Genomic DNA, 12,488 nt, shown 5'->3' with positions numbered 1-12,488 from the left:
GGAAGTATCCATGCGCAGTTTTGCATCCTCGAGGGCCAAACACAGTACATAAAGACTCGGAAAGCACTGTCTCTCGCCATCGGCCATACCATGTTGAATACGCCGGTTCTCGTCCGATCACCGAAGCTAAGCAGCATTGGGCTCGGTCAGTACTTGGGAGGGAGACCACCTGGGAACACCGAGTGCTGATGGCATTTCTTTTGCATTTTTATTCGCCCTTCACGTTTTTTTTTTTCTGTCATAGTTGCGCAGTGTCTCAGGCAACTATAGGAGGTGACGTTATTTTGTTATCGATAATACAATCTCATCGGCAACGTGTCCAACGTGTAGTACGTGCGGACGCGAAACTGTGGCAAAACTCGAAGCGAACCCGTGGCGTCTCGGCTGTCATTCTGACGTCTGCCGCGGCGGGTACACTGCAGATTAAACTCTAGCAAAGCCCCAAGATAGCTGGGAGGCCCAGTGTGCGCATAACACTGCGCAGAAGCGCACAATATGCGCCCACCGCACCATGCACCGCACCCACTGCCGGTCCATGTGTAAACAACACAGGCTCGCTCCCGCTGCTCTTTCCGTGCATGCCGCAGTGGTTTAGGTTCGCCAGAACGGCTGAGAAAAGCGCAGGGCAGGTAACTGCACGCTTGGCGGCTGTTGCCACGAGCGAGGGAAGTATCCATGCGCAGTTTTGCATCCTCGAGGGCCAAACACAGTACATAAAGACTCGGAAAGCACTGTCTCTCGCCATCGGCCATACCATGTTGAATACGCCGGTTCTCGTCCGATCACCGAAGCTAAGCAGCATTGGGCTCGGTCAGTACTTGGGAGGGAGACCACCTGGGAACACCGAGTGCTGATGGCATTTCTTTTGCATTTTTATTCGCCCTTCACGTTTTTTTTTTTTTCTGTCATAGTTGCGCAGTGTCTCAGGCAACTATAGGAGGTGACGTTATTTTGTTATCGATAATACAATCTCATCGGCAACGTGTCCAACGTGTAGTACGTGCGGACGCGAAACTGTGGCAAAACTCGAAGCGAACCCGTGGCGTCTCGGCTGTCATTCTGACGTCTGCCGCGGCGGGTACACTGCAGATTAAACTCTAGCAAAGCCCCAAGATAGCTGGGAGGCCCAGTGTGCGCATAACACTGCGCAGAAGCGCACAATATGCGCCCACCGCACCATGCACCGCACCCACTGCCGGTCCATGTGTAAACAACACAGGCTCGCTCCCGCTGCTCTTTCCGTGCATGCCGCAGTGGTTTAGGTTCGCCAGAACGGCTGAGAAAAGCGCAGGGCAGGTAACTGCACGCTTGGCGGCTGTTGCCACGAGCGAGGGAAGTATCCATGCGCAGTTTTGCATCCTCGAGGGCCAAACACAGTACATAAAGACTCGGAAAGCACTGTCTCTCGCCATCGGCCATACCGTGTTTTTGTTTGATTTTCCTGTCTGGTCGGCAATAAAGAAAAAAAAAAAGCCATACCATGTTGAATACGCCGGTTCTCGTCCGATCACCGAAGCTAAGCAGCATTGGGCTCGGTCAGTACTTGGGAGGGAGACCACCTGGGAACACCGAGTGCTGATGGCATTTCTTTTGCATTTTTATTCGCCCTTCACGTTTTTTTTTTTTTCTGTCATAGTTGCGCAGTGTCTCAGGCAACTATAGGAGGTGACGTTATTTTGTTATCGATAATACAATCTCATCGGCAACGTGTCCAACGTGTAGTACGTGCGGACGCGAAACTGTGGCAAAACTCGAAGCGAACCCGTGGCGTCTCGGCTGTCATTCTGACGTCTGCCGCGGCGGGTACACTGCAGATTAAACTCTAACAAAGCCCCAAGATAGCTGGGAGGCCCAGTGTGCGCATAACACTGCGCAGAAGCGCACAATATGCGCCCACCGCACCATGCACCGCACCCACTGCCGGTCCATGTGTAAACAACACAGGCTCGCTCCCGCTGCTCTTTCCGTGCATGCCGCAGTGGTTTAGGTTCGCCAGAACGGCTGAGAAAAGCGCAGGGCAGGTAACTGCACGCTTGGCGGCTGTTGCCACGAGCGAGGGAAGTATCCATGCGCAGTTTTGCATCCTCGAGGGCCAAACACAGTACATAAAGACTCGGAAAGCACTGTCTCTCGCCATCGGCCATACCATGTTGAATACGCCGGTTCTCGTCCGATCACCGAAGCTAAGCAGCATTGGGCTCGGTCAGTACTTGGGAGGGAGACCACCTGGGAACACCGAGTGCTGATGGCATTTCTTTTGCATTTTTATTCGCCCTTCACGTTTTTTTTTTTCTGTCATAGTTGCGCAGTGTCTCAGGCAACTATAGGAGGTGACGTTATTTTGTTATCGATAATACAATCTCATCGGCAACGTGTCCAACGTGTAGTACGTGCGGACGCGAAACTGTGGCAAAACTCGAAGCGAACCCGTGGCGTCTCGGCTGTCATTCTGACGTCTGCCGCGGCGGGTACACTGCAGATTAAACTCTAGCAAAGCCCCAAGATAGCTGGGAGGCCCAGTGTGCGCATAACACTGCGCAGAAGCGCACAATATGCGCCCACCGCACCATGCACCGCACCCACTGCCGGTCCATGTGTACACAACACAGGCTCGCTCCCGCTGCTCTTTCCGTGCATGCCGCAGTGGTTTAGGTTCGCCAGAACGGCTGAGAAAAGCGCAGGGCAGGTAACTGCACGCTTGGCGGCTGTTGCCACGAGCGAGGGAAGTATCCATGCGCAGTTTTGCATCCTAGAGGGCCAAACACAGTACATAAAGACTCGGAAAGCACTGTCTCTCGCCATCGGCCATACCATGTTGAATACGCCGGTTCTCGTCCGATCACCGAAGCTAAGCAGCATTGGGCTCGGTCAGTACTTGGGAGGGAGACCACCTGGGAACACCGAGTGCTGATGGCATTTCTTTTGCATTTTTATTCGCCCTTCACGTTTTTTTTTTTTCTGTCATAGTTGCGCAGTGTCTCAGGCAACTATAGGAGGTGACGTTATTTTGTTATCGATAATACAATCTCATCGGCAACGTGTCCAACGTGTAGTACGTGCGGACGCGAAACTGTGGCAAAACTCGAAGCGAACCCGTGGCGTCTCGGCTGTCATTCTGACGTCTGCCGCGGCGGGTACACTGCAGATTAAACTCTAGCAAAGCCCCAAGATAGCTGGGAGGCCCAGTGTGCGCATAACACTGCGCAGAAGCGCACAATATGCGCCCACCGCACCATGCACCGCACCCACTGCCGGTCCATGTGTAAACAACACAGGCTCGCTCCCGCTGCTCTTTCCGTGCATGCCGCAGTGGTTTAGGTTCGCCAGAACGGCTGAGAAAAGCGCAGGGCAGGTAACTGCACGCTTGGCGGCTGTTGCCACGAGCGAGGGAAGTATCCATGCGCAGTTTTGCATCCTCGAGGGCCAAACACAGTACATAAAGACTCGGAAAGCACTGTCTCTCGCCATCGGCCATACCATGTTGAATACGCCGGTTCTCGTCCGATCACCGAAGCTAAGCAGCATTGGGCTCGGTCAGTACTTGGGAGGGAGACCACCTGGGAACACCGAGTGCTGATGGCATTTCTTTTGCATTTTTATTCGCCCTTCACGTTTTTTTTTTTCTGTCATAGTTGCGCAGTGTCTCAGGCAACTATAGGAGGTGACGTTATTTTGTTATCGATAATACAATCTCATCGGCAACGTGTCCAACGTGTAGTACGTGCGGACGCGAAACTGTGGCAAAACTCGAAGCGAACCCGTGGCGTCTCGGCTGTCATTCTGACGTCTGCCGCGGCGGGTACACTGCAGATTAAACTCTAGCAAAGCCCCAAGATAGCTGGGAGGCCCAGTGTGCGCATAACACTGCGCAGAAGCGCACAATATGCGCCCACCGCACCATGCACCGCACCCACTGCCGGTCCATGTGTAAACAACACAGGCTCGCTCCCGCTGCTCTTTCCGTGCATGCCGCAGTGGTTTAGGTTCGCCAGAACGGCTGAGAAAAGCGCAGGGCAGGTAACTGCACGCTTGGCGGCTGTTGCCACGAGCGAGGGAAGTATCCATGCGCAGTTTTGCATCCTCGAGGGCCAAACACAGTACATAAAGACTCGGAAAGCACTGTCTCTCGCCATCGGCCATACCATGTTGAATACGCCGGTTCTCGTCCGATCACCGAAGCTAAGCAGCATTGGGCTCGGTCAGTACTTGGGAGGGAGACCACCTGGGAACACCGAGTGCTGATGGCATTTCTTTTGCATTTTTATTCGCCCTTCACGTTTTTTTTTTCTGTCATAGTTGCGCAGTGTCTCAGGCAACTATAGGAGGTGACGTTATTTTGTTATCGATAATACAATCTCATCGGCAACGTGTCCAACGTGTAGTACGTGCGGACGCGAAACTGTGGCAAAACTCGAAGCGAACCCGTGGCGTCTCGGCTGTCATTCTGACGTCTGCCGCGGCGGGTACACTGCAGATTAAACTCTAGCAAAGCCCCAAGATAGCTGGGAGGCCCAGTGTGCGCATAACACTGCGCAGAAGCGCACAATATGCGCCCACCGCACCATGCACCGCACCCACTGCCGGTCCATGTGTAAACAACACAGGCTCGCTCCCGCTGCTCTTTCCGTGCATGCCGCAGTGGTTTAGGTTCGCCAGAACGGCTGAGAAAAGCGCAGGGCAGGTAACTGCACGCTTGGCGGCTGTTGCCACGAGCGAGGGAAGTATCCATGCGCAGTTTTGCATCCTCGAGGGCCAAACACAGTACATAAAGACTCGGAAAGCACTGTCTCTCGCCATCGGCCATACCATGTTGAATACGCCGGTTCTCGTCCGATCACCGAAGCTAAGCAGCATTGGGCTCGGTCAGTACTTGGGAGGGAGACCACCTGGGAACACCGAGTGCTGATGGCATTTCTTTTGCATTTTTATTCGCCCTTCACGTTTTTTTTTTTCTGTCATAGTTGCGCAGTGTCTCAGGCAACTATAGGAGGTGACGTTATTTTGTTATCGATAATACAATCTCATCGGCAACGTGTCCAACGTGTAGTACGTGCGGACGCGAAACTGTGGCAAAACTCGAAGCGAACCCGTGGCGTCTCGGCTGTCATTCTGACGTCTGCCGCGGCGGGTACACTGCAGATTAAACTCTAGCAAAGCCCCAAGATAGCTGGGAGGCCCAGTGTGCGCATAACACTGCGCAGAAGCGCACAATATGCGCCCACCGCACCATGCACCGCACCCACTGCCGGTCCATGTGTAAACAACACAGGCTCGCTCCCGCTGCTCTTTCCGTGCATGCCGCAGTGGTTTAGGTTCGCCAGAACGGCTGAGAAAAGCGCAGGGCAGGTAACTGCACGCTTGGCGGCTGTTGCCACGAGCGAGGGAAGTATCCATGCGCAGTTTTGCATCCTCGAGGGCCAAACACAGTACATAAAGACTCGGAAAGCACTGTCTCTCGCCATCGGCCATACCATGTTGAATACGCCGGTTCTCGTCCGATCACCGAAGCTAAGCAGCATTGGGCTCGGTCAGTACTTGGGAGGGAGACCACCTGGGAACACCGAGTGCTGATGGCATTTCTTTTGCATTTTTATTCGCCCTTCACGTTTTTTTTTTTCTGTCATAGTTGCGCAGTGTCTCAGGCAACTATAGGAGGTGACGTTATTTTGTTATCGATAATACAATCTCATCGGCAACGTGTCCAACGTGTAGTACGTGCGGACGCGAAACTGTGGCAAAACTCGAAGCGAACCCGTGGCGTCTCGGCTGTCATTCTGACGTCTGCCGCGGCGGGTACACTGCAGATTAAACTCTAGCAAAGCCCCAAGATAGCTGGGAGGCCCAGTGTGCGCATAACACTGCGCAGAAGCGCACAATATGCGCCCACCGCACCATGCACCGCACCCACTGCCGGTCCATGTGTAAACAACACAGGCTCGCTCCCGCTGCTCTTTCCGTGCATGCCGCAGTGGTTTAGGTTCGCCAGAACGGCTGAGAAAAGCGCAGGGCAGGTAACTGCACGCTTGGCGGCTGTTGCCACGAGCGAGGGAAGTATCCATGCGCAGTTTTGCATCCTCGAGGGCCAAACACAGTACATAAAGACTCGGAAAGCACTGTCTCTCGCCATCGGCCATACCATGTTGAATACGCCGGTTCTCGTCCGATCACCGAAGCTAAGCAGCATTGGGCTCGGTCAGTACTTGGGAGGGAGACCACCTGGGAACACCGAGTGCTGATGGCATTTCTTTTGCATTTTTATTCGCCCTTCACGTTTTTTTTTTTCTGTCATAGTTGCGCAGTGTCTCAGGCAACTATAGGAGGTGACGTTATTTTGTTATCGATAATACAATCTCATCGGCAACGTGTCCAACGTGTAGTACGTGCGGACGCGAAACTGTGGCAAAACTCGAAGCGAACCCGTGGCGTCTCGGCTGTCATTCTGACGTCTGCCGCGGCGGGTACACTGCAGATTAAACTCTAGCAAAGCCCCAAGATAGCTGGGAGGCCCAGTGTGCGCATAACACTGCGCAGAAGCGCACAATATGCGCCCACCGCACCATGCACCGCACCCACTGCCGGTCCATGTGTAAACAACACAGGCTCGCTCCCGCTGCTCTTTCCGTGCATGCCGCAGTGGTTTAGGTTCGCCAGAACGGCTGAGAAAAGCGCAGGGCAGGTAACTGCACGCTTGGCGGCTGTTGCCACGAGCGAGGGAAGTATCCATGCGCAGTTTTGCATCCTCGAGGGCCAAACACAGTACATAAAGACTCGGAAAGCACTGTCTCTCGCCATCGGCCATACCATGTTGAATACGCCGGTTCTCGTCCGATCACCGAAGCTAAGCAGCATTGGGCTCGGTCAGTACTTGGGAGGGAGACCACCTGGGAACACCGAGTGCTGATGGCATTTCTTTTGCATTTTTATTCGCCCTTCACGTTTTTTTTTTCTGTCATAGTTGCGCAGTGTCTCAGGCAACTATAGGAGGTGACGTTATTTTGTTATCGATAATACAATCTCATCGGCAACGTGTCCAACGTGTAGTACGTGCGGACGCGAAACTGTGGCAAAACTCGAAGCGAACCCGTGGCGTCTCGGCTGTCATTCTGACGTCTGCCGCGGCGGGTACACTGCAGATTAAACTCTAGCAAAGCCCCAAGATAGCTGGGAGGCCCAGTGTGCGCATAACACTGCGCAGAAGCGCACAATATGCGCCCACCGCACCATGCACCGCACCCACTGCCGGTCCATGTGTAAACAACACAGGCTCGCTCCCGCTGCTCTTTCCGTGCATGCCGCAGTGGTTTAGGTTCGCCAGAACGGCTGAGAAAAGCGCAGGGCAGGTAACTGCACGCTTGGCGGCTGTTGCCACGAGCGAGGGAAGTATCCATGCGCAGTTTTGCATCCTCGAGGGCCAAACACAGTACATAAAGACTCGGAAAGCACTGTCTCTCGCCATCGGCCATACCATGTTGAATACGCCGGTTCTCGTCCGATCACCGAAGCTAAGCAGCATTGGGCTCGGTCAGTACTTGGGAGGGAGACCACCTGGGAACACCGAGTGCTGATGGCATTTCTTTTGCATTTTTATTCGCCCTTCACGTTTTTTTTTTTCTGTCATAGTTGCGCAGTGTCTCAGGCAACTATAGGAGGTGACGTTATTTTGTTATCGATAATACAATCTCATCGGCAACGTGTCCAACGTGTAGTACGTGCGGACGCGAAACTGTGGCAAAACTCGAAGCGAACCCGTGGCGTCTCGGCTGTCATTCTGATGTCTGCCGCGGCGGGTACACTGCAGATTAAACTCTAGCAAAGCCCCAAGATAGCTGGGAGGCCCAGTGTGCGCATAACACTGCGCAGAAGCGCACAATATGCGCCCACCGCACCATGCACCGCACCCACTGCCGGTCCATGTGTAAACAACACAGGCTCGCTCCCGCTGCTCTTTCCGTGCATGCCGCAGTGGTTTAGGTTCGCCAGAACGGCTGAGAAAAGCGCAGGGCAGGTAACTGCACGCTTGGCGGCTGTTGCCACGAGCGAGGGAAGTATCCATGCGCAGTTTTGCATCCTCGAGGGCCAAACACAGTACATAAAGACTCGGAAAGCACTGTCTCTCGCCATCGGCCATACCATGTTCATTCTACTTCCAGCCACCGAGCGTGACGGACGCAGAATCATGGGCTCCCACGGAGCGGCGATAGCGGCCGGTGCCGGCCGCGGAAACAGGCTCGCCAGCGACGCAGATAAGGATTACGAGATCGTTCTGCCTACCCTGCCCACCGGACGTGTTGTTTTAAACACGGTTTTTTTGCACGGGGACGTGCGTGTGAGGCCCTACAGGGTCGAAGACTTCAGAGACGCCCTCGCCAACGTTGGTGCGCTCCCCGACGTCGTGGCGTTGGGGGCGTACCAGATAAACCATGTGTGGGCGGTGACCTTCAGCAGCGCTGACGCCGCAAAGAAACTGGCCGCCATGAAGGAGCTGGAAGTGAAGGGACGCCGCTGCATCGTTTTTGACCCAGAGGACCACCAGGTCAAGCTGCGCCTCCACTGGATGCTACACGGCGTCGCCGACGAGGACATCCGGACTGCATTCGCGGCGTTCGGCAATGTGACCGAGGTAACCCGGGAGCGTTGGCGCGTCGCGGGCATGAAGGAGAAGGGCTCCACCACGAGGACCGTGCTCCTGAAACTGAAGCCAGGCGTGAAGGTGGACGACCTGCCTCACCAGATACGAGTCGCTGGCGAGTTGGCTCTCGTGGTGGTGCCCGGGCGGCCGATGCAGTGTCTGCGCTGCGGCGGCGCGGGGCACGTGCGCCGTGATTGCAAGGTGCCCAGGTGCTCGAAGTGCCGACGCTACGGACACTCCGAGGCTGACTGCGTGCGCACCTACGCGTCGGCTACCGGGCGTGTAGCGGCGAGCGACTCCGCCGAGCTCATGGACGTCGTCGAAGCGGAGGAAGCAGCGAGCGGCATCGACGACACGGGCAAAACGGCGGGGGTTGAGCCTGCTGTTTCGAGCAGCAACACAGACGCTCCTGGCGTAAAGGAGAGCGGGTCGCCCATCTGTGACCAACCATTTACGCCCCTGGAGACGCCGAAAGATAACCCGAGCCCCCCAGAACACGTGGAAGCGGAAACAAAGGCGGCCAGCGAGAACCGCGACGAGAAGACCGACGCCCGCGTGAGCACCGGCGTGACCACCCCAGCTAAGCGTACGCACGCAGAGACGAAGGCCGACGGGGAGAAGGCAGCAGAGCCCAGCGTGGAGGAACCGCCGGCAAAGACGCCGCAAGCGCGACGGCCCAGTCTGCGGCCGCGCCCAAACATCCCGACTGACAAGCGTGGCGGCGACAAGGCGCCGCCTGACCTGGGGCACGTGCTCGCGCCGGGTGACACCGGCGGCGACGGCATCGTCTAGCGACATGCTGGACGCGAGAGGTAAGCACCATGCTTTCGGTCTATTCTTCCTAAGTTAAAATGGCTTCTGCAACTCCGTTTAAAGTCGCCACCCTAAACGTTAGAGGCCTGGCAGGTAAAAGAAAACAAAGCCAGCTGTACAGACTTATAACGGAGCAAGATATTGATATACTGGCAGTGCAGGAGACTAAAGTCGATGGTGAGGAAGAGACCGGGAGCATGGTGCGACGTTTCACGTCTAGGTATTTTGCCGTCGTTAGCCATGCTGTTGGCACATCGGCTGGCTGTATTCTTTTTGTTAAGAAGTTGCCGGGAATAGAGGTACACGGTCATCATTCGTGCTTGTCGGGTCGATACGTGTCCATCGATTTTTCGCTCTGTAACATCGACTGGCGCATTGTTTGTCTGTATGCACCTAATGTGGTTGATGGCCGAGCCGCGTTTTTTGAAAGCGTCGAAGAACGGCTTCGCACGGACAGGCAGCTCATTGTTATGGGCGATTACAACTGTGTCCTTAGTGCGCGCGACAAGACAAGCGTCCGAGGTTTCAGGGATAAAAGCACCGAAGTGTTGTTACGAATGATTGTCAACTGCAACCTCGAGGATGTAGCTGAGTGTCTTGAAGGAGCGCGTGCTGTAAAGTACACACGATTCGAGGGCACAAGTCACGCACGGCTAGACCGAATTTATGCATCCGCGGAAACTGTACCTAAATGCAATAGTTATGTAGTTCTGCCGGTTTCATTTTCTGACCACTGTTTGGTTCAATGCTGCATAGGTTTCATTAAGAAGGGGAATGGTTTTTCATGGGAAATGTGGAAGTTAAATGACAAGCTACTCCAGGACGAATTTTATAACCGAGCTGTAAGGGAAGAAATAGCAAAAATAGAACCAAGTAGCAACATGAGGATTTGGCAGCAGTGGGAGCTCACTAAAGAAACTTTAAAATTAAAAGCAATAGAAAGAGCCACCTGTATACGTCATGAAGCAAAAAAAGAGGAAATGGAGCTAAAGGCACTGCTTCAAAAGATGATAAAACAGGAATGCCGAGCGCCTGGTAAATGGATAGAAGACATAAGAAAAACCAAACAAAAGTTACAGCTTATCGAAGAAGAACGTTATCGGGGAGCGCTGGTGAGGGCGAGGGCAGAAGACATGGCTTCAGGGGAAGCGCCAACGAAACGAGCGCTTGGGTTAGAAAAAGCCCGTGCCGAAAGAAACCACATAAACGAAATAGAATGGAGAGGTGTTTCAAAAACGGACATCGATCATATAAAAGCAGCTTTTTTCGAGCATTACCAGGCGCTCTTCGCATTGCATCCGGTAGATGTTGTCACATTTAGGGAGGCGTTTCTGGCCGAGATGCCGCGCCTGGACAACGAAACTAAAGACAGATTAGAGCAGGCGATAACTCAATTGGAAGTTGAGCAAGCAATAGACAGCTTAAACCCTGGTAAGTCGCCTGGACCGGACGGGTTCAGCGCGGCATTCTACAAAGAATTTAAGCATGCAATTTCCCCGGTCTTGACGGTCATCTTTAATGAAGCCTTTAAACTAAAATCACTGCCTCCGTCCTATGGCTCGTCCCATACTGTGCTGATTCCGAAAACGGACGACACAGACAGATTACGACTGGTAGCAGCATATAGACCCATAGCACTCACTAACGTCGAGTACAAAATTTACATGAAGGTTTTGGCGCGAAGGCTGCAGACCGTGATCCATTTATTAGTTGGTCCGCATCAGACCTGCGGGATTAAAGGGCGGTCCATTTTCACAAATATTCACGTTGCGCGCAGTGTATTAGAATGCTGTGATGACACTAATGATCAGGTAGCTATACTCCAGATAGATTTAGAAAAGGCTTTTGACTGCGTTGCCCATGAACTTTTGTTTGCAGTATTAGGCCATGTTAACGTTGGTTCTGTTATTCGCGAGGGTGTGGCCCTGGCATACCGGAACTGCACGACGAGATTGATCGTTAACAAGAGTCTGGGGGCCCCCATTAGCGTGCAGCGTTCGGTGCGCCAGGGCTGTCCCCTCAGCCCTCTTTTATTTTGTATTTATGTGGAGACCCTTTGTTTAAAGATACTGAACAGCAGGAGTATTACCGGATTCAGATTACAAGCAGCCGAAGTGAAGCTCTTGGCGTATGCAGATGACATTGCTGTGTTTGCCGTTGACGAGGGAGGCGTAAGCGAGGCTGTTCAATGTGTACGCGATTTCAGCCAAGCTACAGGCAGCGGGGTTAACTGGTCAAAGTGCCTCGGGCTTTGGCATAGAAGGTGGGCATCTACGCCTGAACGGTTTGCCAGTGTGACTTGGACGACGACACCAGATAAATACTTGGGCGTTCCGCTCGATGCTTACCGTGACAGTGAAAAGTATTGGACAGGACAGGTCAAAGAGATACGGGAGAGAGCAGATAAGTGGAAAGGAACGACCTTGTCCATTTTCGCCAGAGCCACTGTTTGCAACTTGTTCTTTATCAGCAGGCTCTGGTACGTCATGCAGGTGTTGCACTGTTCACGGTTAAGCATTCAAAAGCTGCACAGAATTTTCGCCGTCTTTGTCTGGTCGTCTGAATGGGAGCGCTGCAGCCGAACCAACCTGTTCCGACGGGTTCAAGACGGCGGGCTGGGACTGGGCCATTTGTTTTTGAGACAGCTGGTCAATCGTTTTTTGTTTCTTCGGGACACAAGAGCCCCGTTTTTGCGTACCGTATGCCAAGTTAGGCTGCGGCATCTGCTTCCAGAGTACATAGTCGGAACTGCTGAAGTTTACAGTAGGGTCACCGGTTTTTACCGGGAAATCGTTGCCAGTGTAAGGTTTCTTTCCGCGCGGTTTTCAAACGACTTTCTGTCGACTGTGAAAAGAAAGAAACTCTACCATGCTTTGTGCGATGTTGTTTTCCCCGTGCCCTTGTACAGGGCCTTGTACAGTGGAAGCCAAGGCAAAGATGTTTTAAAGAGAGTTAAAAACATGCAGGTGCCATCAGGAACAAAAACCTTCTTTTTTAAGCTGCACACCGGAACCTTACCGGTTAAAAAATTTTTAGAAGGAAAGGA

At 53.5% G+C, this 12,488-nt stretch overlaps 11 non-coding genes and 1 pseudogene across 11 annotated transcripts; all 12 read left to right on the top strand.

Moving 5' to 3' along the window:
* The first annotated feature begins 75 nt into the window (after positions 1 to 75).
* On the top strand, positions 76 to 194 carry LOC149369132 (5S ribosomal RNA). The gene has a single exon (XR_016287402.1). It is a non-coding gene; the product is annotated as a 5S ribosomal RNA (ribosomal RNA).
* Positions 195 to 740: 546 nt separating this feature from the next.
* On the top strand, positions 741 to 859 carry LOC149369131 (5S ribosomal RNA). Its single transcript, XR_016287401.1, has one exon. It is a non-coding gene; the product is annotated as a 5S ribosomal RNA (ribosomal RNA).
* Positions 860 to 1,471: 612 nt separating this feature from the next.
* LOC149369130 (5S ribosomal RNA) lies at positions 1,472 to 1,577 on the top strand (annotated as a pseudogene).
* Positions 1,578 to 2,132: 555 nt separating this feature from the next.
* LOC149369129 (5S ribosomal RNA) lies at positions 2,133 to 2,251 on the top strand. The gene has a single exon (XR_016287400.1). It is a non-coding gene; the product is annotated as a 5S ribosomal RNA (ribosomal RNA).
* Positions 2,252 to 2,797: 546 nt separating this feature from the next.
* LOC149369128 (5S ribosomal RNA) lies at positions 2,798 to 2,916 on the top strand. Its single transcript, XR_016287399.1, has one exon. It is a non-coding gene; the product is annotated as a 5S ribosomal RNA (ribosomal RNA).
* A 547-nt stretch (positions 2,917 to 3,463) lies between these two features.
* LOC149369127 (5S ribosomal RNA) lies at positions 3,464 to 3,582 on the top strand. Its single transcript, XR_016287398.1, has one exon. It is a non-coding gene; the product is annotated as a 5S ribosomal RNA (ribosomal RNA).
* A 546-nt stretch (positions 3,583 to 4,128) lies between these two features.
* LOC149369126 (5S ribosomal RNA) lies at positions 4,129 to 4,247 on the top strand. The gene has a single exon (XR_016287397.1). It is a non-coding gene; the product is annotated as a 5S ribosomal RNA (ribosomal RNA).
* A 545-nt stretch (positions 4,248 to 4,792) lies between these two features.
* Positions 4,793 to 4,911, top strand: LOC149369125 (5S ribosomal RNA). The gene has a single exon (XR_016287396.1). It is a non-coding gene; the product is annotated as a 5S ribosomal RNA (ribosomal RNA).
* Positions 4,912 to 5,457: 546 nt separating this feature from the next.
* LOC149369124 (5S ribosomal RNA) lies at positions 5,458 to 5,576 on the top strand. The gene has a single exon (XR_016287395.1). It is a non-coding gene; the product is annotated as a 5S ribosomal RNA (ribosomal RNA).
* Positions 5,577 to 6,122: 546 nt separating this feature from the next.
* Positions 6,123 to 6,241, top strand: LOC149369123 (5S ribosomal RNA). Its single transcript, XR_016287394.1, has one exon. It is a non-coding gene; the product is annotated as a 5S ribosomal RNA (ribosomal RNA).
* Positions 6,242 to 6,787: 546 nt separating this feature from the next.
* Positions 6,788 to 6,906, top strand: LOC149369122 (5S ribosomal RNA). The gene has a single exon (XR_016287393.1). It is a non-coding gene; the product is annotated as a 5S ribosomal RNA (ribosomal RNA).
* Positions 6,907 to 7,451: 545 nt separating this feature from the next.
* On the top strand, positions 7,452 to 7,570 carry LOC149369121 (5S ribosomal RNA). Its single transcript, XR_016287391.1, has one exon. It is a non-coding gene; the product is annotated as a 5S ribosomal RNA (ribosomal RNA).
* Positions 7,571 to 12,488: the final 4,918 nt, after the last annotated feature.

This window comes from Amblyomma mixtum, chromosome 1, assembly GCF_055824585.1.
Source record: "Amblyomma mixtum isolate Tamu chromosome 1, ASM5582458v1, whole genome shotgun sequence".
NCBI lineage: Eukaryota > Metazoa > Arthropoda > Arachnida > Ixodida > Ixodidae > Amblyomma > Amblyomma mixtum.
The sequence above is the reverse complement of the archived record's forward strand: the minus strand, read 5'-3'. Positions and strand labels throughout refer to the sequence as shown.